Source organism: Hypanus sabinus, chromosome 8 (genome assembly GCF_030144855.1).
Source record: "Hypanus sabinus isolate sHypSab1 chromosome 8, sHypSab1.hap1, whole genome shotgun sequence".
NCBI lineage: Eukaryota > Metazoa > Chordata > Chondrichthyes > Myliobatiformes > Dasyatidae > Hypanus > Hypanus sabinus.
Window position 1 is genome coordinate 166,957,259 of NC_082713.1, and position 24,744 is coordinate 166,982,002.

General features: G+C 39.6%; 1 protein-coding gene across 3 annotated transcripts in view; it reads right to left on the reverse strand.

Annotated features, from left to right (window-relative positions):
- Positions 1-24,744, reverse strand: part of frs2a (fibroblast growth factor receptor substrate 2a) — a 105,026-nt gene that overhangs the window by 42,018 nt on the left and 38,264 nt on the right. For all 3 annotated transcript variants that reach the window (XM_059978458.1, XM_059978460.1, XM_059978461.1), the window contains one exon: positions 4,824-4,930. The gene's annotated coding sequence lies outside the window, so the exon portion shown is untranslated. The remainder of the gene's footprint in view (positions 1-4,823; positions 4,931-24,744) is intronic.

Sequence of the window (24,744 nt, forward strand, 5' to 3'; positions counted from 1 at the left end):
TTTTCCCATTCTGGTTTTCTCTCACCCCTTCTCTTTTCCACACTTGTCCATCTCCTCCCACTGATAATCACTTCCTTTCTCTTTCTGCCATAACCTACTGTTCTCTCCCATTAGATTGGTTCCCTCTTCAGCTCCTTACTTCTTTCACCTATGATCTCCTAGCTTCTTATCAGACAAGTTCTTAGCATACAACTTTGACCAGCTGTCAATCCAGACACTGGGAGTTTGGAGAGGAGGGGACTTCAGTCAGGTCTACCAACCAAGGATAAAAGGCAGGAGTGGTTTCCAGCTACATAATAGAGCTTTGACCAGCAGCCTCTGTGACCCAGGAAGGGAAGGGGGAAGAGGCATACTGTGGTAGTGGTAGGGGATTCGTTAGTTAGGGAAACGGACAGGACGATCTGTGGATGAGAACACGATTCCTGGATAGTACGTTGCCTCCCAGGTGCCAGGGTCCGGGATATCTCGGATTGAGTCCTCAGCACTATTAAGTGGGAGGGTGAACATGGGTAGGACAAGTGACGAGGTTCTGCATCAGGAATTCAGGGAGATAGGTGACAAGTGAAAGGGCAGGACCTCCAGGGTTGTGATCTCAGGATTGCTATCTCTGCTAGGTGCTAGTGAGATTAGGAAGGTAATACAGTTTAATACGTGGCTAAGGGAGGGCATAAGATTGTTGGGACCATGGGGCTCTCTTCCAGGGAAGGTGGGACCTGTACAGAAAGGAAGGTTTGCATCTGAACTGGAAGGGGACTAATATCCTAGTAGGAAGCTTTGTTAATGCTGCATGGTGGGGTTAACAGAGATGCAGGGGGATGGGAGCTGCAGTGCCAGGACAGTTTGTGGAGGCAGGTGTTGGTAAAACCTCAGACAAAGTTAGGAATCAAAATGTTGAGGAAGATGTGAAAAAAATCAAAAAGGGTGCTACAGGAGAGAAGGTGTTGTATCTGAATGCTCACAGTATACAGAATAAGGTAAATGAACTTGCAGACAGTTGCAGATTGGCAGGTATGATGTTGTAGGCATTATGGAATCATAGCTGAAAGCTTAGTGTTCAAGGATATACACTATCGAAAGGATAAGCAGGCAGGCAGAGAGGGCAGAGTTGCTCTGTTGGTGAAAACAAATGAAATCAAATCGTAAGAAAGAAATGACTTAGGATTGGAAGATGCTAAATCATTGTGGATAGAGTTAAGGAACTGCAAGGGTAAAAAGACATTGATGGAAGTTGTACACAGTCCCCCAAACAGTAGCAAGGATCCGGCCTACAATTTACAACAGGAGATAGAATGTGCATGCCGAAAGAGCAATGTTACAGTAGTTATGGAGGACTTCAATATGCAGGTAAGATTGGGAAAATCAGGTTGATGCTGGATTACAGGAGGCGGAATTTCAAGAGTGCCTACGAGTTAACTTTATAGAGCAGCTTGTGGTTGAGCACACTAGAAGTTCAATTACTCTGGAGTTGGTGCTGTGCAGTGAACCAGAAGAGATTACTTAAGGTAAAAGAAACTAAGAGAAAAATTATCATAATATGATCAAATTGACCCTGAAATTTGAGAAGTAATAGTTAAAGTTAGATGTATTGGTATTACAGTAGAGTAAACGGAATTACAGAGGCATGAGAGAGAGGACTTGGCCAGAAATAATTGGAAAAGAACACTGGCAGGGATGATGGTAGAACAGCAATGGCTGGAATTTCTGGAAGCAATTCAGGAGGCACAGGATATATACATCGCAAAGAGGAAGTAAAGGAAAAATGACACAACAATAGCTAACAAAAGTAGTCAAAACCAACATAAAAACCAAAGAGAGAGCATATAATAGTGCAAAAATTAGTGGGAAGTTAAAGGATTGGGAAGCTTTTAAAAAACAAGAAAAGGCAACTAAAAAAGTCATTAAGGTAAATATGGAATATGAAAGCAAGCTAGCCAATAATATTAAAAATGATACCAAAAATTTCTTCAGATATATAACGTATAAAAGAGAGGTGAGAGTGGATATTGGACTGCTGGAAAACGACACTGGAGAAGTAGTAATGAGAGACAACAAAATAACAGATGGGCTAAATAAGTATTTTGCATCAGTCTTCACTGTGGAAGACACTGGCAATATGGTGGAAGTTTCAGGGGTCATGAAGTGTGTGAAGTTACCATTACTACAGAGAAGTTTCTTTGGAAACTGAAAGATCTGAAGGTAGATAAGTCAACTGGACCAGACGGTGTACACCCCAGGGTTCTGAAAGAGGTGGCTGAAGAGATTGTGGAGGCACTTGTAATGACCTTTCAAGAATCGTAAGATTGCAAATGGAAAATTGCAAATGTCACTCCACTCTTCAAGAAGAGAGAGAGGTAGAAGGAAGGAAACTATAGGCTAGTTAGTCTGACCTCAGCGGTGAGAAGATGTTGGAGTATTATTAAGGATGATGTCTCAGGGTACTTGGAGGCACATGATAAAATAGGCCATAGTCAGCATGGTTTCCTCAAAGGAAAACCCTGCCTAACAAATTTGTTGGATTTCCTTGAAGTAGCAACAAGCAAGATAGACAAAGGACAACTGGTTGATGTAGTATACTTAGCTTTTCAGAAGGTCTTTGACAAGGTGCCACACATGAGGCAGCTTAGCAAGCTATGCGCCCATGGTATTACAGGAAAGATTCTAGCATGGATAAAGCAGTGGCTGATTGGCAGCAGGCAAAGAGTGGGAATAAAAGGAGCCTTTTCTGACTGGCTGCTGGTGACTAGTGGTATTCCACAGAGGTTCTGTGTTGGAACAAATTCTTTTTACACTATATATCAATGATTTGGATAACAGAAATGATGGTTTTGGTGCAAAGTTTGCAGATAATATAAAGAAAGCTGGAGGGGCAAGTAGTTTTAAGGAAGTAAAGAGGCTACAGAAAAACGAACAGATTAGGAGAAAGGGCAAAGTATTGGAAGATGGAATACAGTATCAAGGAGAGCATTCTCATGCACTTTGTGGAAGAATGCAAGGGTTGACCATTTTCTACATGAAGAGAAAATACAAAAAAACTGAGACACAAAGGGACTTGGAAGTCCTTGTGCAGGATTCTCTAAAGCTTAATTTGTAGGTTGGGTCTGTGTTGAGAAAGGGAAATGCATTGTTAGCATTCATTTCAAGGGGACTAGAATATAAAAGCAAGGATGTAATGTTGAAGCTTTATAAAGCACTGGTGAGGTCTCATTTGGGAGCACTGTGTGCAGTTTTGGGCCCCTTATCTTGGAAAGGAAGTGCTAAAACTGGAGAGAGTTCAAAGGAGATTCACGAAAATTATTCCAGGATTGAACGGCTTGTCAACAGGAAGAGAGTGTTGCGTTTTGGATTACCAGCATCTGCAGAATCTCGACGTTTATGATTTGCTATACGCTATTTCTGCTACTGATATCTATATTCCAATACTTAACACTCAATAATCTTTATTCAAACAGATTTAGCTGGCCGTTTGTCATGTATAAACTTGCTTTACTGTGTCTCTTATACTACAAGGATGTCTACATTAATGTAATAATGAAAAGTATAATATGTTATTGGCTTTAAATAGTTTGGAATGTCCTGAAAAGTGCTTTGAAAGTGTCAATTAAAGCCAAGTTTTATTAATTTTTCTAAAGCGTAACCAGAAGTATTTAGCATCTTCAAATTTTACATTCTGGGTCACAAAGTGAGATCTTCGCTGCTTTACTTTATCAGTGTTATGGCAGAGACCAGAGATTTTGTGAATGAGGTGACAATAATCTGCTCAATTAGTTCTTTGTAGACCTATATATATGTTACCAAATGAATAAACATCCTAGCAAACCAACATGAAGAACTTCATGGTGGTCCCAAGCTAATGGAATTATAAATATTCAAATTCTAGCTAAAATTAAAAGCCTCTTTTATGGCAAACTCTGGCAAGGATTTGATGTTATTAACAGACTTAAAAGTTCAAAAGAATTGCTATAATTGGTCCTAGTTTCTCACACTTGAGGGAGTCGACCAAAAATAAAAACAAGCAGCTTTTCCTGAAGTGGCTCTTTCTATAAAAATCCCTTTCATACACAGGAGATGATCAGACCCCAGATACAAGTCCTCATAATTAAAGTGTGTGCACAACACTTTACAGTACCAGCGACTCGGGTTCAATTCCCTCTGCTGCCTGTGGGGAGTTGTTACGTTCTTCCTTTGAACACACAGGTTTTCTCCTAGATGCTCCAGTTTCCTTCCACAGTCCAAAGACATGCCGATTGGTAAGTTAATTGGTCATTGTAAATTGTCCTGTGAATAGGCTAGGATTAAATCAGGGGATTGCTGGGTGGTGCAGTTCATAAGACCGGAAGGACCTACTCCACGCTGTATCTCAATAAATAAACAAATAAATCCTTACATTCTTTGTCTCTGTATTTATTAATATTAAGAACAGAAACCTGCACAACCACAAAATATACCCCAAAAAACAAAACTGCAGCATGGTACAGTGCAGGCCAGATGATTAACAGACGGAATAATACGTAGCTACAGCTCTGAACTTATTGATAACACAGGAAGCGTACTTGAACAGGTTTGGAAAATAAATACAAAGGAAGGCTCAAGAAAAAATGTTGCTCTGTTGTAACATCTAAGGGCCATTAAATTCTTCCAATATTTTAATACTTTATTCTTCTGAAACTTAATTTACAATATGCATATTTGTAATATCATTATTAGAAAGCTGGATGAGTGCTTTTGCACAGGCATACAAGCACATGTTTAAATTTTAACATGCTTATCTACAATTCTACAGGTTCAAAGTTGAGCTTTTTAAAGGCTGCTAACAATTTACTTACCCAGACTTGGCCATTAATGTTCCCAGTCTCACCCTTAGTGTCATGAATTCAATCATATTTTAAAAGTTTTTCGTCTGATCATTGAATAGCCATTTTAAAGTTTCACTCTGGAAGGGAAAAAGAAAGAAGATTTCATGCACCAAACAATGGGCAGTGCTTCATAAACACTTCGTGAATGCAATTACATATTGCATGCATGTTTTCTTGTAGATTTACCCTCTTTTTAAGTAGCACTAAGATAACATGCAAAAAGACTTTAATCCTCATAAATGTAGTTTGAAGAATGAGAACAAGGTTTAGAATTAAATTAAAAGAGAATTCTGGTGTTCAAAAAACTCAGTAATTACACTTTCACATTCCATACAGAACAGCACCAAACATGGGTCAAACATAGCTTAGGCAGTGGATCTACAGCTATTTTAAAGTGTTTATTCAATGAATAATTAAACTACAACATGTCCTGCAAGTTAGCAAGTTTGATCCTTAAGCTGTTATAACTGAACTAGCTTCCACCATAATACAAATGGCCAAGAAACCCTTCTGCACGGGAAGAAATATTGTCTGTAACTCCCCTTCCCATCACAGTAGAAATCAGTAGATTAGCAAAGGAGTGACTTCATATAGTCAGAATCCACACTGAAAATTACTGAACAGGTTTGAAAATTAATAAATAATTTGTAAAGGAAAATCTTTGGAAAAGGGGATGAGGAAAACCAAAACTCCTCCATCCTGGCCAATATCTTGAACCAATGATATGAACGTTTGTAAATGCAGGAGGCAGTAACAGGGTCTTCCTGTTTAGCATAACCAACATGTTTTCAGTAGACGAGAGACTGGAAAATTTTCCTTGTGTTGTGCACTACCATCCAGGAAAATGTCTTGCAATAGAAAAGTCATAGAAAAATACAGTACTGAAACAGTCCTTTTAGCCCATCTAATCTATGCCAAACCATTTAAACTATCCAGTCCTATCGACTTGTATGAGGATCATACCATCCGGGTACCTCTCCAAACTTCTCTTAAATTATTAAATCAAGCTCACATGCACCACTTAGCTGGCAACTCATTCCACACTCTCATGACCCTCCGAATGAAGAAGTTTCCCCTCATGTCTCCCTTAAACATTTCACCTTTCACTCTTAACCCATGATCTCTAGTTGTCGTCCCATTCAGCCTCAGGAAAAAGCCTGCTTGCATTTACCCTATCTCTACCCCTCATAATTCTGTATACCTCCATCAAATCTCCTCTAAGTTTTCTATGTTTCAAAGAATAAAGTCCTAACCTATTTAATATTTCTTTATAAATGAGGTCCTCCAGACCCAGCAACATCCTTATAAATTTTCTCTGTACTCTTTCAACCTTATTTACATCTTTCCTATAGGTGGGTGACCAAAACTGAACACAATACTTCAGACTGGGCCTCACCGATGTCTTATAGACTTATTGTGGCTTGGAGGCTTCATGCCTCATAGACCCAGAGAGCTACATATTGACTGGCACCAGGGCATTGTGAGTTGGCGTCACCCATGCCAAAAGGGTCAAAGTGTGGAGGCCAGACTGAGGGGTCCACAAATCCTCCAAATTTGGTGGTTCAGCTCAGGGCTAACAACCCTGTTACAAAAAACAGGAATGAAGAATCGTTCTACAACTGTGTGTGATGATATGTACAGAGAGAGATGGAGAACCTTCACTGCTGTCCTAAATCCTAGCAGTATAATGGGCAGTAAGTAATATCTTATCCAACTTCCCATTTCCTATACTTAATGCTCGATTTATTTAGAATGATCTTAGAATCCATTTTGAAAATGAAATGTCCTATTTACCACTGTAAAGCACAGTAAGTGTATAGAATTATAAACCAATAAACTCTTCAATTTTATATACTATGCACCATTTTGCCATTAAACTTTACCTTCTATATTAACTAGCATTTCCAGAATTAACACAAATCCCCATATTCACAGGCTGAACAGGGAAATACAGATTACTTGAGCTGGGTACAAATAGCACCGAACAATAAACAAGTCAAGGAAATTAAAGTTAATTCATGTTCTAAAATTTTCCATAAAGCTCACAATTTTGGCCTCAGTTTTACTCAGTTTATAACACCATTGTTGTTTTAATTCCTTCAGCAGTTATCTTGAATTAGAAATTGCACTTTATCAATGATCAGGCATCAGATTATTATACAATATAGCCAGATCATTTCATGCGATAAATCCAGAACATTCAACAACTCAAAAAGCATTTTATATAACAGATAAAGAATCCATATTAGACAAAATCACCAACAGCAGGAAAGCTGCTAAGGTCTATTGTACCAATTTACATGACATAATCTACCACATGCAAGGCACAAGTCAGCTCATGATGAAACACCCTTCACTTTCTTGGACTAAGTCCAACTCTAAATCCTCTCAAGCAGCTCAGTAACATCCAAGACAACAGAGTCTAAGTGATTGACTCCTCATCCACCACCCTTAATATTTGTTCACTCCACCACCAGTGTAAAACCATCCTGTCTACAAGATAGAGTATACCACAGTTATTTCAACCAGATTATTCTGAGAGCACCTCCCAAAACAACACACACAAAATGCTGAGGAACTCAGCAGGCCCGGCAGCATCTACAGAAAAGAATACAGTTGATGTTTCAGGCTGAGACCCATACCACTATCTTCAGGTTCTCCATATCAGGCTGACTTCTGTGCATTGGAGGTTTGATATTTTCCTTTGAATGGGTTCCATGGTTTTCTGGTTTATGGCTGTGGGAAGGCAAATCTCAGTATTGTATGCTGCATTAATTGATAAATGTACTTAGAATCTTTGGATAAAAATATTAATTAAATCTGATCATTTAACAAGTTTGATGTGAAAAAGGATCAAGTAAACTTACTATGTCAATCCAAATTATTTTATTTTCTTTAGATAGAGGTGTTCCTATTGTATATAATGAATGATCTCATTGACAAATTTTTCAAATAAAAAGCAATGAAGTATTAAAGATACATCAGTAATAACCGGTGGCAGAATAACTGGCCGATCAATGATCAAAGTGGTTTGTCAAGCAAACAGTATTCAAATAAACTACAAGATTTACTCATTTTACTGATTTACTGAAATATAGCAGACAGGAATTTTTCTCTAGTTATGATCGTTTCTTCCCCTACACATCTCCCAGCAAACACACAGCAATTGTTTTTGAATAATTATATATTAAACCACACCTTCCTTCTGGCAAATGTTCCAGGCATAGCTCATTTAAAATTTTGGGCACCTGATCAATCAAAATGGTTGGGGTTATGTATTGAGTTAATCTCCCTCTAAAATGCTTGCAGTAAATCGGATAGTTGTTAGTTCAGACTGAGCTGCTTGGGTAGATGGACAAAAAAATTAGCAGACATGAAAAAGCAATGCCTTTGTATGTAAATTCATAATATTCACATACTAGCAGCTGACAATGTATTTTTTTAAAATGAGGGATATTGATGTCCTGAATAAAGTTGCAACTCTAGTATACACAGGAACTATAGCTTTTATTAACAATAAATCTCCCAATAAAATCACTTGTGAATTTTTTGTAGTATTTCCAATAACTATATTTTTTAGTGTGATAGGACTGATACACTTTAGCAGCTCTTAATACCATTAAATCCCTCTTTCCTTTTGTATTACAAAAGTACAATACCAAAATTAAGTAAATAGTCTTTGGCTGTAACAAATCCAAGCATTTATCCCTGGACCTTAGGTGAGGTCAGCTGAGAAGATCATTGGGATCTCTCTTCCTGCCATCACAGACATTTACACTACTTGCTGCATCCGCAAAGAAAACAGCATTATGAAGGACCCCATGCACCCCCATACAATCTCTTCTCCCTCCTGCCATCTGGGAAAAGGCTCCGGAGCATTCGGGCTCTCGCGGCCAGACTATGTAACAGTTTCTTCCCCCAAGCTATCAGACTCCTCAATACCCAAAGCCTGGACTGACACCTTGCCCTATTGTCTTGTTTATTATTTATTGTAATGCCTGCACTGTTTTTGTGCACTTTATGTAGTCCTGTGTAGGTCTGCAGTCTAGTGTAGCTTTCTCTGTGTTTTTTTTACGTAGTTCAGTCTAGTTTGTGCACTGTGTCATGTAACACCATGGTCCTGAAAAACACTGTCTCATTTTTACTATGTACTGTACCAGCAGTTATGGTCGAAATGACAATAGAAGTGACTTGACTTGACTTGAATAAAAATGAACCAAGACTGGTTTCTCAACCCACTTTTTTCCTAATGTAATCAGACAGAAAACAATGAATTACCATTTTCCTGAAGAAATCATCTTTACATGACAAATATCAAGAGATTTTATTTTTTATGAGAGATCATAGAAAATGGCATGGAGCACTTTACTCCTCAAGGGTCATTGCAGTGCATACCAAGCCTCATACTTAGTTCAAACTTTTTGATACTCCATCTTTTTTGAACTGGTATTTCCCTTTCAAAATAATTTGTCATTCCTACAATATCAAACAGTATCATACCCAACAAACTGAATGACTTCAACCCACACCATAAATTTCTAAGATTTTAAGACAATGTTTATTAACCTTTTTCTCCTTGGGGTAATCTTAAAATAAGTCTCTCACGACATTGATGGAAGCTGCTGAAAATGAGCACAATTTTAATAATTTAATAATTAAAAATTAATTTTAATTTCAATCTCTCCAAAGGTAGCCCTTAACATCTTCAACTACAAATAAAACACATTCTCAATTTCTCTTTAATTGTAATCTTTCAGTTTTAACAGCATCCTTGTCAAATTATTCTCCATTTCTATATACTCTTTCCTATGATAGCTGCACAAAAGCATCATCTGATTACGTTGCTTTGGGTTCTCAACAAGCACAAATGGCCTGAAACTACTCAAGTGCCTGAAAGCTCAGGTGTGGCAGCCATCAATTCCAAAGAAATTTTACTCAGTTTTTAAAAGAACTACGTTACTTATTTTAGCATTACCTAGACTTATCAATAGTTGCTACTGACTACATTAGACATAAGAATAAAAAATGTATCATTTTTTACTTTAAATTAATAATGGCCCAAGAGCCACCTTTGGAAGATTGGAAGCACCAATCTCTGCAGTAACTTCTATAATCACATGCTCCCAATCTGAAAAAGACCTGTTAATTCCTGTTTTTCTTTTGTTTTCTGGTCATTAATTATCATGGGATTCACTTTGAATTCTACATACTTTAAACTTCCTGACCAATTCCTGGTGTGGAATCTTTATATACCGCATTCAGCTAGTCCTCTCTTATCTATTCGTAGTCACATCCCAATGAATGTCAAGGGATTAGTCAATTTTTCTCTCATATATCCATGCTGACAAGAATTACTGAAACAATGAGAGTAGTCTATAGTCCTTAAATAGCACACAAGTTCTTGAATATGAACAGTGTAGCTAAGGCAGGTTATATTTAAAAACAAATACATCCCCATCACTCCTAATAAGCTGCTAAAGATATCTTTGAGTGCTCTTCCTGAACAAAAGTCAACTGAAAATAAATACCAATTCATGATTAAATTTGTGATTAAAAATTCATGACTGCTGAACCTCTAGATTTAGTTGCCTGTCTACTTGGCTCTGTTTCAAAATTAATTACATTGTTGCCCCTGGCTGATTTCTTTTTATCTGAACATTCATTGAATAGTAATCATTTCACCACACCTATAGTATGTACCAGAAATCCTATCATTCATTTAAGCCTTGCAGCATTCCATATAAAGCTAAATTTTGGTCTGAAGTAGATGTTGTTCCAGCTTCAGGCAACAAAGCACCTGCTGTTTTCCTAATGATGGCCAAATTCTTCAAAAAATATTGGGGTGGGGGGGGGGGGGGAGAGAGAAGCATGCACAGGGTCACCAACATGTACCGAATTCTACCAATATCAGAACATTTTTCAGCTGCAATCATTCCGTAAGGTTCAAAGGCTTCTGAATGGGCCACATTTTCACAGCCGCATGCTGTCAAAATGTAGCAATCAGGTTATTAATTTGATACAGTCTTTGGCAACAACAATGGAACTGAAATCAGAATAAATCAAACACTCCAGAATACTGCAGCCAGTTGAACAGAGGAAAGGAGATATCCCCCTTCTCTGCTTCTGTTGTGTTTCTGTGTAATTTTCAGCATGGGGAAGCAATGCTAATCTCAGAAATTTCAATTAGTAGAGCAGTTAGAAAACATGGTCTGATAACCACTCCACCACTGAAGATCTTTTCCAAAACAGTGATTTAAGTTAAATGATTATGCACTATGAATATTTTATGTGCAGACATTGCATTAGTAAATAAGGACAAAAACTCAAAAGGTATCATGGCAACATTTAAATTCCAGTGAAAATGGTGCTGGTAAATCTATTCAAATACCCTCACAGGCTCATTTAACAAATACAATACAAAGAGCATCTTGAAGCACCTATTGTTATTTTTCCATTTATGGGGAGCGTTGAACTTTGACCTGCTGTCTTGGCTTCAATTGGGAAATGACTATTTTAAACCTTGTACAGCAGTACTTTGACAGCAAAAGAGACGTGCTATTAACTCTGAAAATATTGAACTACCCTTGTCTTTCATAGCACCTATAATAATTTCTAAGCAACTCAACAGTGCACTTCTGCAATAGGATTTTGTTGACCAGCCCAGAGGGCTCAGTTTATCCTTCCCTCAGTTGTCTGTCCAGACCAAGAAACTATCAAATTTGAAGAGGTTGGTGCTTTTGCAATTCTTGTGAAACATTTTTTTTGCCAGATACAAGGTTGCAGTCAGGGGCAACGTTTCTGAGACCCAGATCTGTTTCACAGTTGAAGTAGATCTCTCTACCACTTCTAAAGCGATGCACCACCCTGAATTGGACAACGAGATGTTCCCTTCAATTAATGTCAGAACAGTGAGAAAATGAACAGGCTGCTGTAAGAGAGAGGAAATGAAAAGCTTTCACCAAGAGATGATATCTGTTCAGGGTATACATCTAGAAAGCCATTCTACCAGCAATAAGTCAGTTCGGAACAATGTGAAACATGTTCAGGTATCTCTACTATTGTGCAGATTTTCTTAACGTGTACTGGTTATAATATGATTGATGCATTTAAGGAACACCATCTTCATTACCTAAGCCATATTGTTTATAACATGATTGCAATCACGAAAACCTTTAAAATCTATATTTGAAGGCAAGTACACTCTGTTCTGCTATAATGCAACTTTCTAAAACATGGAGTTTCTTTAATGTTACACTTGTATTGTTAAGAGTATCCTTGGAAGTCAACTATTTGTTCTAGCAACGTCAGATTACCATGGCCGTGAACTGTGGTTAAACTCTTTCCAGGTTTGTAATGCACTTACAGGCAGTCCCCGGGTTACGTACGAGTTCCGTTCCTGAGTCCGTCTTTAAGTTGGATTTGCACGTAAGTCGGAACAAGTACATCTGGTATTATTTAGCGTCAGTCAAACGTTTGTCTTAGTATGTAGTATATATTTTACCTTTCTATGCATATAAAACACTTAAGAAACATATGTATTCCAATAATTAAACCACTGCGTTGCTTAGTAATAATTGTAGCTTTCATTGGGGCAGGGCCTTTCAAATGCTCCATTATTCTCACTTTATCCTTTATTCTTTAAAACTGTTCCGATCATTGACTGACTGTAGCCTAACGCTTTTCCAATGACCGATGGCATTTCACCTCTTTCCAAACGCTTATTATTTCCACTTTATTTTCAATCGCGATCGCTTCCCATCAATGGAACAGAAACACTGTGGGCAGCGGGTTCCGAGTTCCGCCGGCTCCTGAGGTCCGCTGGGTCCTAAACTGCACCACACTGAGACAGGTTAAATGGGACAAGTGGGGGCTGTGCTGGGTTTGGGTATTTGATCCTCCACAATATTCCACGTGGGAATTTAAATTGGAGGTGGCTGTGTTTTTTTTTACAAGGTCGAGTTGCAAGCTCAAAATCAACCTGGCACAGATGGTACGGGAGTCACTGAATCGACATCAACCCGGCACGGGAGTGATCTGTCACTGGATCAAACTCGCGAACCTCTGTGCACTGCACCACCAGCCGACTGGAACGGTGGGGGGGGGGGGGGGTCAGGGTGAATCTCACTAAGAACAATTGAAGCCAAATACAAAGTTAAATACTCAACACAGTGTCAACGGCAACGATTTATAATGGTGGACGGCATCACGATCTGACTTAAAATGGCGGATGGCGTTCTTCTTCCTCGGTTCGTAAATACGAGCTGCCCGTAAGTCAGACGTTCGTAACTCGGGAACTGCCTGTATTTATAAACTCTCTATTCAAAAATCATTACCAGTGATCAACAGGCAAGCTTTACACGGCTTCCAGTTTATCCAAGATGCCAGATGCCAATTACATCACACAAAGCTACTTGCAGGCACCAGGTCAAACTGAAGATGCATCATAACTGAAAGGGGTTTCGAAGTTCTAAAGTTCAAAGTAAAGTTTATTGGAATACATATGTGTTACCACATACAACACTAAGATTCTTTTTTGCGAGCATACTTAGCAAATCTATAGATTAGTAACTGTAAAGTGAAAACATCAGGAACTATACACTGTGACTGCTGAAGCACCCAAGCAACAGTTGTCATAAGCGCAGTCTCTCCCATCTTAGCTACTAAAACTTGTAACTCCTCCAGATTTGTCATAGGTCTTTTGGTGGCCTCCCTCACTAGTCGCCTTCTTACACAGTCACTCAGTTTTTGAGGACGGCCTACTCGAGGCAGATTAACAGCTGTGCCATATTCTTTCCATTTCTTAAATGATTGATTTAAGGGATATTCAGTGACTTGGAAATTTTCTTGTATCCATCTCCTGACATGCTTTTCAATAACCTTTTCACTGAATTGCTTGAAGTGTTCTTTTGTCTTCATGGTGTAGTTTTTGCCAGGATACTGACTCATCAACAGCTGGACCTTCCAGATACAGGTGTACTTCAAGTCAAGTCAAGTCAAGTTGCTTTTTATTGTTATTTCGACCATAAACTGCTGGTACAGTACACAGTCAAAACAAAACAACGTTCCTCCAGGACCATGGTGCTACATGAAATAACACAAAACTACACTAGACTATGTGAGACAACTCAAGGCTACACTAGACTATGTAAAACAACACAAAAACTACACTGGACTACAGACCTACTCAGAACCACATAAAGTGCACAAAACAGTGCAGGGCAGTACAATAATTAATTATTAATAAACAAGACAGTAGGCACAGTAGAGAACAAATTCCAATATAATAATAAATGATGTAGATGTCAGTCTAGACTCTGGGTGTTGAGGAGTCTGATGGGTTGGGGGAAGAAATTGTTACTCAGTCTGCAATCCATTTTACTGCAAACTATTGAAACACTTTAACTGTACACAGGTGATCTCCATTTAACTAATTGTGAGATTTCTAAAACCAAGTGGCTGCAGCAGTGATGATTTGGTGTGACATATTAAAGGGGGGGGGGGGGGAATGACTAGTTATGGAATCAATTATTTTGTGTTTTCTATTTGTAATTAATTTAATCACTTTGTAGAGATCTGTTTTCACTGAACATGAAAGAGTCATTTTCTGTTGATCAGTGCCAAAAAAACCCAAATTAAATCCACTGTGATTCAATGTTGTAAAACAATAAAACTTCCGAGGGGATGGGGTGAATTCTTTTAATAGGGACTGTAAATAAATAGCAACAAGCATGAAATAACAATATAACAGAGTTCTTAAATGAATGTAATTATCCCCTTATGTTCAAGAGCCTGATGGCTGAGGGGTTGTAACTGTTCTTGAACCTGGTGGTGAGTCCTGAGGTATCTGTACCTTCTACCTGTTGGCATCAGCAAAAAAAGAGCATGGCCTGGATGGTGGGGATCTCTGATGATGGATGCTGCTTTTTTATGGTAATATTTCATGTAGATGTGCTCAACGGTTGGGAGGGTTTTACCCATAATGTACTGGGCTGAATCCACTATCTTTTGTGTTCCCATACCAAGCTGTAATACAGCCAGAGGGCACACTTTCCACCACCTATCTGTAGAGGTTTCCAAAGGTTTTCGGTGACATGCCGAACCTCCGCAGACTCCTGAGGAAGTAGAGACACTGTCATGCTTTCTTCACAATTATATCGATATGATGAATCCAGGACAGGTCCTCTGAGATAATGACACCCAGGAATTTAAAGTTGCTGACCTTCTCCACCTCTAATTCTCCAATAACTATTGCTTCATGGACCTCCAGTTTCCCTCTTCAGAAGTCTACAATCAGTTTCTTAATATCATTCAGTGAGAGGTTGTTGTTATTACACCATTCAGCCAAATGTTCAATCTCCTTTCTGTATGCTGATTCATCACTCCCTTTGTTAAAGCCCACAACAGTGGTGTCATCAGCAAACTTCTATATGGTGTTGGAGCCGTACTCACCTACACAGTCATAGGTGTAAAGCAAGTAGAGCAGGGGGCTAAGCATACATTCTCGCAGTGCTCATATGCTGATTGAGATTGTGGAGGAGATGTTTCTGCCAATCTGGACTGACTGGGATCTACAAGTGTGGAAATCCAGGATACAATTGCATGATATCCAACCCATGAATGACCATAATCTTAGACAATGCCTGGTATGCTGGCAACAGTCAAGTTGGCTTAATACTGTGACAATGGCATAAACAAGACATCAGAGCCAAGATCAGATTTATCACTGCTGTATGTTATGAAATTTGTTTCCTTTGCTGCAGCAGCACAATGCAATAAATAGGCAACAAATATTGAATAACTATAATATATATAAAATAAAATCATGGCTTTAGTTACATACATACTACCCATATAAAAATAAAATAGTTAAATTTAAAAAGTAGTCCAAAAATAGAAATCGAAATAAGAAAGTAGTGAGGTAGTGCTCATGGGTTCAACGTCCATTGAAAAATGGATGGCAGAGGGGAAGAAGCTGTTCCCGAATCATTGAAGGTGGGCCTTCAGGCTTCTATATCTCCTTCCAGATGGGAAGGAGGCACAACCTGGGTGCTGGATCACGTAGACTTGCTGACAACATGGCTCAGGAACCAAACGCACAATCCATGGGTAGTATGCATGCAACTAAAATCATGTTATTCCATGAAACGTAATAGAACTGATTACTGGCAACAATGTTCTGCTGCTCTGGTGGAGCCCTGTAGAACCATGCCCAACAAAAGCTTTCAAGATGCATGCATGGTATGCTCACAACCCAGCTAACTTCAGTTTTTGCCACACTGTACAATGAGCAGCAAGATAGGGGGAGGAAAATAACAAGGTAGGGAGGACACAACTCAACATCTCCTTTCCCTCCATATTCTCCTTGAACTCATCCAAGCCCTATATCAAACTTTCTCCTTTGGTTCTATCAGGTGATGAAAATCATCCTCCATGGGCAACAGTGTCAAAGTAAATGTCAGAAAAACAAATTTACAAGATTTACTTTCTTGTGCCTTTACAAGTTCCAATACTATCACACAGCAATGTTCCAGTGCTCATGGCATGGATGATGGCTTACTGGTGACTGCAGTGAACGTACATATTACAGAAAGGATGATAACAATTTGACCTTGCATGACAAAGGTCCAAGCACCCCCTGCCTGGAGTGTAATGACTACTTTCAGAAATCTGAGAATGGAATTGGTCCTTAACGTTAACTTGATTTCCTAACAGGATTGGCAATACAGCAAAAAATTTATTGCACACATTTATTCTGTACCTTATTTCATGATGATCCACCATCTGCGATCTCAAGGACAAAATGTATGATGCTATTTAACCATACCCCCATCATTTCTGCTGGACACTCTTGCCATAGGAAGTTCAGACATATCAACTAGCTAGAGATAACACGTGAAGGTATGCCTTCATCACTAAGAATTGAGTGAAATTGTGTCTTTTTGAAAGGCCTAGATAGAGTGAATATGAATGATATTTCTTTATGACCAGAGGTCACAGCCTCACAATATAAGGAAGTCCCTTTAGAACAGAAACGAGAAGGAATTTCTTTAGCAAGATGTTGGAAAATCTGTGGAATTTCATTGCCACAGATGGCTGTGAAGGGCAAGTCATTGGGCATATTTAAAGTGAAGGTTGTTAAGTTCTTGATTAGTCAGGGCATCAAAGGTTACAGGAAGGAGGCAGAAGAATGGGGTTGTGAGGGAACATAGAAATCAGCCGTGATGAATCGCACAGCAGACTCAATAAGCCTAATGGCCTAATTCTGCTCCTATGTTTCATGGAGTAACCTCCTCCTGCTCCTCATTTGTATGCTTCAATGACACTGGAAACACATGAAAATACTGCAGCAAATTAGATTACCGAAAGTTCTTAAAATTCCACTTTAAAAATTAGGGAAACTGTAAAAGGACATGGGATGTTTAACTTCTAATGCAATTATTTCATTTATTTTATTTCATTATTCCTTTAAATTCCATTTCCTTCAAGTAGTTTTGTGCTATTTCTCACCTAGTCCAAATAGTTGTGCTTGAGAAAAGTTTGGTTTTCCTGTTGGCATTAATCAGTTGGTACTAAGAAAGAATGTAATAGCTTTTGGACTTAGAAATTATTTAAATACACTTAAAAGTACCTCTACAAAAACATTAGTAGACATAAGAGTACTTGCATTGTAAAACTATTTCAGATATCTGGTGCAGAGCTGCCGTTTGTCTGTTTTGCACAATGTTGGATTTAAATTCAGACTGCAATTCACCCTTCACTCAGGCCACCAACGCAAGTGTTCCCCCTCCCCGCTCCCCCCCCCAAAGATTAAGTCACCATCATCTTACACTAATCTGTAACAATTTTATGCTAGTAATCTTGGTTCCAATGATAGAAAAACATCTTGTAATTGGACTGATGAATAAGGAATTATTTGAGGCCTCCATCGGTTAGGGTCAACAACGGATGTTGTGTCGTAGCTGTCTACATACACCAAGCCAGGGCAGTATAATATGGAGAGCAAGCTGTTGCCCATGCAGCAGGCTCCCTCTCTCCATGCAGCTGAATGGCAGAGACCAATACAGTTTGACACCAACAGCATCACAGGAGGTGCCAGTCATTGATGAACTCAACACAGGCCTGCCTTAAGGACAGCTCTGGGCTTTTCCTTGGGGTTTACTCCCGAAGCCTTCCCCACGAGTGAGTATAGCTGCAAGGAAGCATTGGTTTGAGATCAGAATTTTAGCTGCCAACCACAGCTGATGAGCCCCATCTGCCTGAAGCAACTGGTTTTAAGGAGCCAGTATCCCGCCTTGTCCCTTCTCTTGTCAGTAGAAACCATTCCATCAGGCTTAGAAGCTAAGCCATATGTGAAGGCCAGGAGCTGGACTTGGTTGTCAGAGGCTGTTTGAGCTATTATGTTTTCAAAGTTTTAAGAGAGCAAGTGTTCCTGGGTTATACATACATAGACTACTGGTAGTAATGGCTAGACTTACACAACACAGGAGCAATGTTTGTTTCATTTAATAATTTGCCAAGTAAAATCAATTGTGCCATCTCACAATTTCAGGGATAGCATTCTTCCAGATCAACAAGGGATGTGGTAAAATTTGGAGGGAGAAGTTAAGAAAGAGGGAGAATAAAACAGGATTCATGTAAATGGTTCTTGGCCAGCGAGGGCCTGCCTCATCAAAGCGCCTGTTTCTGTGCTGGTATATTTATGGGTGGCACTTCTGCCTGCAGCTCATGTGACATGTCATTGGTTTGGGAAGATGATCAAACTCATGAGAACTTGGTAGGATGTAGTCATTTATCCAATGCCAAAGAAATAACAAGTCACATATTTATTGAGACAGGGTTGAGTATTGTGACATAACAGAAATGTACAGGAGTTCCAACACCAGTGACACGACTGGATTATTTTTAAATATTTGGGGTAGCTTTTTCACTCCAGCTTTTGGTTTTCCCAACTTATCTAAACTGTTATAGAGTAAAGGGTCGCATGGGAACAGTAGAATAATTTTCCTCTGGAAAAGAACCACACTGCTTCCAAATAATCAATCTGTGATTACACTACAGTTTATTCTTAGCAGTAAACACCCCCTTATTTTGCCAATCCAAGATTTGTTAATTATTGGTATGGCCACATGCTGTATCATAGACCACTTCAGGATGAAGACTGCACTTAACTTCAAAAATGTGAACCATGTGACAGTGTGGCTTTATCTCTGATGTTTACGGCCAAAATTCTTGTGGGTATGGTTCCACAATCACCCACATTTATCATTAATTTCAACTGCATCTTTCTTTGCTAAGACAAAGGTAACACATTACTCGGCTCTGATTACACTACTAGCTGTCAAGAATAGAAAAGGTGCTTTTTAAGATTCAATGATTCAAAGTACATATACTATCAAAGAATGTGTAAATTATACACCTTAAAATTTGTTTGCTTACAGGCAGCCATAGAGCAAGAAACGCCAAGAACCCAATTAAAAAATAACCTATGTGCTGAGAAAGAGGGGAAAAAACACGCACATCATTAAAACAATAGGAGCAAATGACAGCATTCCAAACCAGACTGAGTCCTTAGATCTGCTCCCAGAGCAGCCAGAGTAGGCCCAAGCCTTGATCTCAGTTCATCATATTAGTGGGGCAAAAACACTGTGGAACTCATAGAGAAGACATCTGCCAGAACCATACACACCCTTGGTACTGCAGAGAGCGGAACGGACATTGCAGGAGAGCGAGCGAAAGCAGCCCAATCCTCACCTCCAGTCCTCACACTCGGGCTTTCCAGTCTATCTGGACCGGTGTTTAAATTGTCCAAGCACTGGGTAGTGCCTCATTCTAGGACCTGGACCCCGGCACAGCAACGTGCTTCAGCCACACAGCCCAAGACCATGCATGACCATACATGATTTAAACAGTAATACTGAACTTACTGAGGAGATGGACAGGACACTCCAATGTCTGTCACATCAAAATTCTTCAATTTCATACACACAATAAAACTCCGGACATTTTTACAAAATTTATATATCAAAAACAGTTAAAATATATATCAGCATCCACTGAGTTACAACAATCTGGGTGCATGTTTAAATTCTTAGTCTTCTCCTTGATGACAACTCATTTGAGACCTCCAAATCATTTGTCCATGAAGCTAGTGACTAATTAGGCATGACACCAGCTCATTAGACCTCATTTGTAACAATCATTGATAAATTGACCTATTCGGAGTGTGGTAATATCATAAAATCACAGAATACGATGGGAGATAAACATTAGATGTATTTTGTAATGAAGGAGCACCGCTGGTTCTGTAATCAAATGGCTGAATGTTGCCAATCAGTCACTAGGAGAAGACTACTCAAAATTACACAGCCCACTTACAATAATCTGGCGGCAGTTAGTACAACCCAACTTATAAAGAAAGTGTGCTGTCGGCCTGCCGATCCATTTGAGAGGGGGGAGAATACCATAACCACACGCACACAAGCCCCACTGTAGTTTCTGCCTCACACCCACATAACCTCCTTTGAGTGTGTGATTAGAAGGGCTGATGCATGATCACACCAAATTCCTTCCTTCAACTCACACATCAAGAGCTTGCCCTCTTGGCTGCATTCTTCCCCTAACAGGCTTGGTAACCGTAGCAACCAAGCACTCCTATTATGACCAGCTGGTCTTTTAAAGCTGTCTATGCTACCATCTGAACTTTTATATCACTTCAAACAAGGCCAAGAGTTTACTTCGACTCCCACATCACTTTTATTCAAAGTAGAGACGGGGGCCTGGTTTGCACTGAGAATGGGTCACAAGTGACACCCAAAGGAAAAGGCTGCATTTCCTTAAACCTTGGGTCAGACATAGTGCCCTGCTACACAGATTCTGCATGCAGTTTTGTTTAGCTTGGATTTGAACTGTTAAGAAAAAAAAAGTTGTCAGAATTTGTGATTGTTGGCAAAGCACATTCTCGGCCTGTTCTTCATGGTGAAGCATGCTCTCAAACTAACCTCTCATGAAGCAGCTGCCAGGGTATCCAGAACCTTCCACATTGCTAAAAATGAATTCCAACTGTGTCAGCATTTGAGCACACTTTCAGCAAGACAAACTACAGCCCTGTTGCCTTCAAAAAAAAGGTATAAAAGACGACACATTCATACTACTGAAGCGTAGATGACTGCAGACGCCTAGGTCTCCCTCTGTAAACGAGCCTCAGTTCCAGAAACCAATGTGGCTGTATGATTTCACTGGATGTGAGCCAATTTCATTTATGCAATCCAGCGAACTGGTACTTGCATTCTATGGTTTGGTGTATAAAAATCCCAAAGCCCACTTCGCCATTGGAAACTGTCTCCCCAGTCTGACTGTTAAAGCAGGAATGCAATGAAAGGTGTTTGTTCCCTTGAAGAGAATGTAGAGACAACATGAGGATAAGGCTCTTGAACAAGTCTAAACACTTGGTATAATTCCTTAACACAAGAATAACTTTTTATGTTAGACTAATTTTAAAAAGGATCTAAAATTATCATTTCGGATTCAGTGCTCCTTCAAATTGCTTAAAAGCAGGGAGGAATCGATCTTTGTAATAGTGCCACAGTAGTGCACCGGTTAGAGCAATGCTGTTACAGCTCGGGACACTGGCATTCAGAGTTCAATCCCATTCCTGTGGAATGTGTGGCTTTCCTCCAGGTGCTCTGGTTTCCTCCCACAATCCAAAGATGAACCACTTAGTCGGTTAATTGGTCATTGTACGTTGTCCCAAGATTAGGTTAGGGTTAAATCGGGGGTTGTCGCAAGTTGCTGGGCAGTGAGGCTCGAAGGGCTGGAAAAACCTACTGTATCTCTAAATAAATAAACATGTATAGTGATGCCGTTGCGTTTAGAACACCGTTCCTATTTTAGACTCAAATTTATTTATCACACGTACTTTGAAACACACAATGAATGTGTCATTTGCACCAACAACACAACCAAAGGATGTAGTAGGGGTAGCTCACAATATCACTAAACATTCCAACACCATATATAGTTATGTATATTTTATATTGTGTGACCATGTTGCATACATCAGAATACCTGGTGCATTAGCAAGTCCACTTTACTGTATCGCACACTTTTATCTCACTGACCATAACTTATTTTGACTTTTATGATATGCAGTTATACAGAGTGTAAACAGCGGTTTCACCAAGCTTTTCTACCAAACATAATTTAACTTCGAATGCAAATTAATCATTTAAATTACTTATTAACCAAGTAATTTCAGGTTAAAGTACTTAATATGCCACATGAATACATAGTTTCAAGACAGTAAAGTCAGAGTGAAGCAACTCACTGAGTGAAACAAGTCACATCAAACAGTTTGACAAGCCAACTGTTGAGACCTAAAATATGACTATTTCTCCACAGATGCCATCTGACATGTTGAGCACTTCCAACTCTATCATGCTTTGCAGATTGATTTCCAACACCTGCAGCCTACTTTGTTGGAAGTATTGCAACCAACTTATTCTGCAGAAGACAGCTACATACACTCTGGATTTAAAGTTGTACTTAGCCAAGGCTTTGAGAATTTTTGACATGGCCAGTGCAAGAACATGCACAGCTCAAGTATGAAACACCTTCTGGGTCGGCACAGTAGCGTAATGGTTAGCACAACGCTCTACAGTACCAGCGACCAGGGTTCAATTCCTGCCGCTGCCGATAAAAAATTTGCACATTCTCCTAGGACAGTGTGGGTTTCCTCCCACGGTCCAAAAACGCACTGGTTAATTGGTCATTGTAAATCGTCCTGTGATTAAGCTAAGATTAAACCGGGGGAATGCTGGGTGGTGCAGTACGAAGAGATGAAAACAAACAAACAACAAGGATAGTGTGTCATCATCTGGCTGTTCCAACTCTTTGAATGGAAGTACAGTATGATTCTACATTCCATGGCAAAAAATATCAAAAACAGATACAACACAGGTCTGTACTGACCATCAAGTGCCCAATTACTAATTGTAACCATTTTTATTATAATATACAACTAAATCCATTTGATATTCTTCTCACACACCTATCAACTCCTGCAGATGACATCACCCACCTATACATATGCAGCAATTAGCAGCGGCCTATTAACCTAACAAATCACACCTCTCTGGTGTGCGGAAAGAAAATGGAGCAGCCTGGAGGAAACCTATATGGTCAGCGGGATAATGAACTTCGCAAACCTTGCAGAGACAGCACCCAAGGTGAGGATTGAACTTGAGTCTCTGGCACTGTGAGGCATCAGCTCCGTTAGTTAAGCCACTGTGTTGCCTAAAAAATGATACATAATTTTTAAAAATCTGGTCTAATACAACTGTACTGTCATAAATCATCCACTTCTTTTAAAAATGAAAAATACTGTTCCTTATGAAAAGTTAAAAACTACAGATGTTGGCAATCTCAAATAAAGGCCATTTATACAAAATATTACATTTTCTTTTCTATTGTTTTTGCAAGAGACCCCAGAGCAAAATTAAGCTTAGATTTATAGAACAGAAACCAACAATAGTTATAATTAACTTGCTATAAACAGCTCGTCTGGCTTTTTTCTGGAAATGTAGCATCACAGATAAACAGTTGATCAGAATCAAATTTAATATCAATGGCAATGCCATGAAATGTGTTGTTTTGTGGTAGCAGTACTCCCTACAAAACAAAACCTCATAACATGAATGGCAGCGGTGTTTCAGTACCAGCTGAGCTCAATGCCTTTTACGCCTGCTCTGAAAGGGAGAAGATCCTCGCTGCACCCGGTGACCCGATAATCTCTGTGTCGGAGGCCAATGGCAGGCTGTCTTTCAAGACAGTGAACCCTTGTAAGGCAACAGGCCCCGAGGGAGTATCTGGTAAGGCACTGAAAGCTTGTGCCAACCAACTGGCAGGAGTATTCAACCTCTCAATGCTACAGTCAGAAGGTCCCACCTGCTTCAAAAGGGCAACAATTACACAAGTGCCCAAGAAGAGTAGTGTGAGCTGCCTTAATGACTACCTCCCAGTAGCACTCACATCTACGGTGATGAAATGCTTAGAGAGGTTGGTCATGGCCAGAAAGAACAACTGCCTCAGCAAGGACCTGGACCAATCCAATTCACCTATCATCACAATCACTACAGCAGATGTATCTCAACGGCTCTTCATATGGCCTTAGATCACCTGGACAATACAAACACCTATGCCAGGATGCTGTTTGTTGACTATAGCTCAGTGTTTAACACCATCATTCATATAGTACTGATTGATAAGCTACTGAACCTGGGTCTCTATAGCTCCCTCTGCAATTCAATCCTCAATTTCCTAACCGATAGACCACAATCTGCGATTAGTATTAATAACTCCCCCTCACTGACAATCAACACTGGTGCACCTCAAAGACGTGTACTTAGCCCACTGTTCTACTCTCTATACTCAAGACCGTGTGGCTATGCACAGCTCAATGCCATCTATAAATTTGCCTAAATATACATTGTTGGTAGAATCTCAGATGGAGAGGAGAGGGCATCCAGGAGCGAGATATACCAGCTAGTTGAGTCTTGTCAGAGCAACAACCTTGCACTCAACATCAGTGAGACCAAAGAGCTGACTGTGGGCTTCAGATAGGGTAGACGAGGGATAAGAGGGATCAGAAGAGGGGATAATGAGCAATTTCAAGTCCATGGGTGTCAAGATCTCTGAAGATCTAACCTGGTCACAGCAAACTACTTATTGGACTTCTGTATAATGCTGTGCTTCCATGTTTCTAGAGCTTTCATTGAGGTAAATACATCCAGGACATTCTGCTTGTCTGGCAGACTTGGGAAAAGTTTTGGAAGTCACAGATGAGCAACACCTCAGAATATCCAGATTGTAACCTCCTCAGTGCCACAGGCTCAAG